The following is a 4,296-nucleotide window of genomic DNA, read 5'->3' as shown; positions in this document are numbered from 1 at the left end:
TCAAACCTTTTTTGTAACAACCTTAATGCTGGGAATAGACTCTTCATCCATGGGATTAATGCAAAGCATCACCCAGAGCAGAGCTGCCCTTATGGAAATCTTTCTTCAAGTTGGATATATCATTAAGCATTTCACCTGCCCAGGGTTCCCCTGTTGGGGTGCAGGGTTTATAGAAAATCAGAACAACGTGCAGTTGAGGTAACAATGAAGGAAAGAGAGAATAGTAGAAGCAGAAAAGATATAGCCTGATCTGCTGAGTAAACTTTGGACAGTTTTTATGTGACTATTTTCTCTGGTACCTTGTAAAAACAAAAACAAAAACTCTTTTCTTTAGCTCTCCTGGAATCCCCAGTTTCTTCAAGTCATAGCCATACTGGGCGTTGACTTCTTGCCAGGGACCAGACTAAAAGCTTTCCCTGCCTCATCTTGTTTAATCCTCGCTCTAACCCTCTCTGGTATGTCCTCTAATTCCGCTGTTACAGATAAGGAAGCCACGCAGAGGCAGAAAGCAAGGCAATGAGCATAAGGCCACCTAGGCAAAACTTTAATCTCTGCTCTGGCTCCAGAAACTGTGCTCTCCCTGCTATTATACTGTTGCTCAATACCAAGGGACATAAAAGTGTCTTCCAGAAACTTCCCCTGTCTGTTCAGTACCTCAAGGGACATAAAATATGATGTAGCCCTACCCTACTTCAAAATTAGTTTCCTTTTTATAATTTTCAGTTGCTAAGCAACAAAGTGTTAAAGTTTATATTCTTACTCGAACCTCACTTTCCTAAATTCATTCCATAACAGAAAAGCACATTCTCCCTGCCAATGGCTGTTCTTTGTGAATACCTGCCAGGTGGCTTCTAGACCACAAGCTTAGGGGTCTGTGATAATGGTATCTTGTCTGTCTATGGTGCTTTTTTCTTTGCAAAAGGATCATGAATTTATTTTCCATCTTAAATCTTTACCACAGGCTGGGCGCCCGTAGCACAGTGGTATAGGGCCAGCCACATACACTGAAGTTGGTGGGTTTGAACCCGGCCCTGGCCAGCTAACCAACAAGGACAACTGCGACAAAAAAATAGCCAGGCGTTGTGTTGGGTGCCTGTAGTCCCAGCTACTTGGGAGGCTGAGGCACAGAATTGCTTGAGCCCAAGAGTTTGAGCTCAAACTCTTGCTGTTAGCTGTGACACAACTGCACTCTACCAAGGGCGTCATAATGAGACTCTGTCTCAAAAAAAAAAAAAATCTTTACCACAAAGCTGTGAAATAGGTATCAGTGTTATAAGGATACTGATAAGAAATACCCATAAGAAAATCAAGGCTCCAAAAGGGTAAGCCACATGCCGGGAGGACACAGCTGTGAATGGCAGGGTTGAGCCGGCGCCTTGGGCCCGGCTACCGCCGACATGGCTGCCACCTTGACACAGTTCAGGAGAAAGGCCCTGCTGAAATGATCGACCATCGGAACAGGGCTGAGAAAGCTCAACCGCAATTTCTCACAAAAGGATAAATCTTCAAAACAGGGCACAATTAAGTTTCCAGTGGCATAAGCATGCCTTACAGAGGGTTTCAAAAACACAATAGCAGCCAAATGGCAGCTCTTTTGAGCAAGCAGAAGAACAAAGTGCAATTTTGCAATTTAGACCTCACTTGTTATGTTCCTCAAGTAGCTTCCTAGCAGGATCCTGACGGGCAGGAGCGTGTTCGGGCCCTTTCCGGCCTCCTGAGCTGTGGGGAGGGGTCTTCACAGGCGGCTGGACGATTCTTCCTTTTCCTTGGCTAATTGCTGTACAACTTCCCACTCTCTGTAAGTGGCAGATGACAGAACTCCCAAAGAAACTTCTCATGTCCGTGTCAAGGGAAATTAAAATACCCACATTTGCATACTCTGAGGTTTGCGGCTTCATTTGCATATTTTATTGATCCCACACACACATGGCTTTCTGTTCAATGAGGAAAATGCATCAATCTGTCAGCACTTACCTGCATAACCATGTGAACGCTTAGACTGGTTCGGAAACCCCTGGGAGGAAAAATAACATTGCAAAACCCTGAGAATATTGTTCATTTTATGGCTTTCTCTACAGCCTTCGATGTTGCTAGATTCAAAATTGGCCCAGTAAAATCAGTCTTACAATCATAAGCATTCAGCAATGAAGAGTCCCTCTGCACAATTTTTTTATCCTTCAGATCTTAAAATTCTCTTAACATTATAGGAAAACCCTACCAAAGGGAAGGGCCAGGAGGAGAGAGCTTATTCTATTTTCTTGGTTTTATTGCCTGATGTTATTAGGAAGACAGTTCCCAGAAAGTTGGGAAGAAGAGAATAATCACACTCCTTTGATTAGCCTAACATCGGCAATTACCTTCTTGGGTAAGTTAAGGCCTGAAGGGTCTTAGGGAAAAGTGACAGGAAACTCAATTTAAATGAGCTTGAACAAGAATTTTAAAGAGTTGGAATTCTTGAGCTCGCTTAGCTAGAAAATTCAGAAGTAACAAAGCCTCAGCCAAGGTTGGATCTAGAGGATCACACGACATGACCGAGGCTTGGTTTCCTTTCTGTTTTTAGCATTATTGAATTCTTAGCCAGACAGTGGATCTCTGATGGCCTCCAGCTTCTAAGGTTATAGCTCAGCAGCTTGGCAGCACCAGTGAAAAGAGAGCATCTTTATCATTTTACTAAAACTTTAGTAAAATGTCCTGGGTTGGTCCCTATGGGACCAGCTGGGTTCACGTGCCCGTCTCTGAACCAATAACTGTGATCAGGACGATGGGACTTGTTGCAGGGCCCAGCCTGAGCCAGGTGCCCACCCTTAAAGCTCAGAATGGCCCTTGTACATGTGGTCTGCGAGTGGGAGAGAGATAATTTCTCAAGACAAAATACAAGTTTTGCTACTAGAAGGGGCAATGTATCCTAGGTAGATCAAACCTAAACGTCCACCACATTTGCGGACTCCTCAGAATAGACTTACAGGCTATTTTTGTTTTCTCTGATTTGGTCAAATGTCCACCACATTTATAGACCCTTCAGAATAGATTTAAAGACTATTTTTGTTTTCTCTGATTTAGTCTTACTCTTCTCTATGAACTAATTACCTTCCCAGTTAAATAGTCTTTCCCCTGGTCTGATAGACTGAGTGACTGTTGAAAAATGTTTGCCGTGTAATAAAACTGCATAGAACTGAACCTGCATGTATACTCCAAGGAGGGCACGTAAAACTGGTGACATCTGAACTAGGTTGTTGGATTGTATCAATGTCAATTTCCTGGTCGTAATATTGTTCTATTGTTTTGTAAGATGTTACCATTGAGGAAAACAGGATGAAGGGTACCTGGGATCTCCTGGTATTCTTTTTTGTTTTTCCCAAGGCACGCAAATCTATAATTATATCAAAATAAAAAGCTAAAAAATATTGTTGTTTTTTCGTGGGGAAAAATCATATTTCCTAACTCTATTAATGGTGGACGTGGTCCTGTGACTTGCTTTAGCCAAAGAAATGTGAGCAGCAACACCAGTAAATAGAAGCTTTAGAGCGAGGCCACAGTCCCCCAGCTGCTGACCACCCTCTGCCCTCACAGAGGTGGCTGGTGGGTCATCCTGAGCCTTGGAGAAGAGCACGGTTAGCCCTCAACAAATGTGATGTCAGCAAGAAAGCTTAATTTGGGGGTTGTTACTGTACTATTATCTAGCTCAGAGCTTCTCAGATTCTGGAGCTGGCTTTAGAAGCATCTAGAGAATTTGTTAACACACAGATTTCTGAGCTCTGCCCTGGAGATTCTGATTTAGCATCTTTGGGGTAAGGACCTAAGAATTTGCATTTCAAGCTCCCAGGCTGTGCTGCTGTTGCAGTCTGAAGACCACTGTGAGTGGCACAGACTGGGCTTAGCACCAACCTTCTTTAATGAGGGATAAACCTTGGGTTCTCCCGTGACCCCTTCCTTGAACTTTCCCAAGGCGTTCATGTCTCTCCTGTCACAGAGTCCGGACCTGGGCCTGGAGTGTGCTGGACCCCTGATGGGCACTCAGTGAGTTTGCTGGATACTTATCTGGCCCAATGTTCTTGTTGGTATCTCATCTACCTACTCAAGTGGAAAAATGATCTTCCTTGCTTTAAAATCCTAGTAAAATGTTTGTGATCTTTAAAAAGCATGCTTTTTTCCTGATTACAAAATAAATAAATGTTTATGATAAAAAATTTATTTTCAAACACAAAAGTAAAAACTAACCTATAATCCAACCACCCAAACAAGGACACAATTAAAATTTTGGCATCTAACCTTCGTGTCAAGGGTGTATATAGTTAC

This window comes from Otolemur garnettii, unplaced genomic scaffold, assembly GCF_000181295.1.
Source record: "Otolemur garnettii isolate 467f Iridium unplaced genomic scaffold, OtoGar3 scaffold00041, whole genome shotgun sequence".
NCBI classification, from domain to species: domain Eukaryota; kingdom Metazoa; phylum Chordata; class Mammalia; order Primates; family Galagidae; genus Otolemur; species Otolemur garnettii.
The sequence above is the reverse complement of the archived record's forward strand: the minus strand, read 5'-3'. Positions refer to the sequence as shown.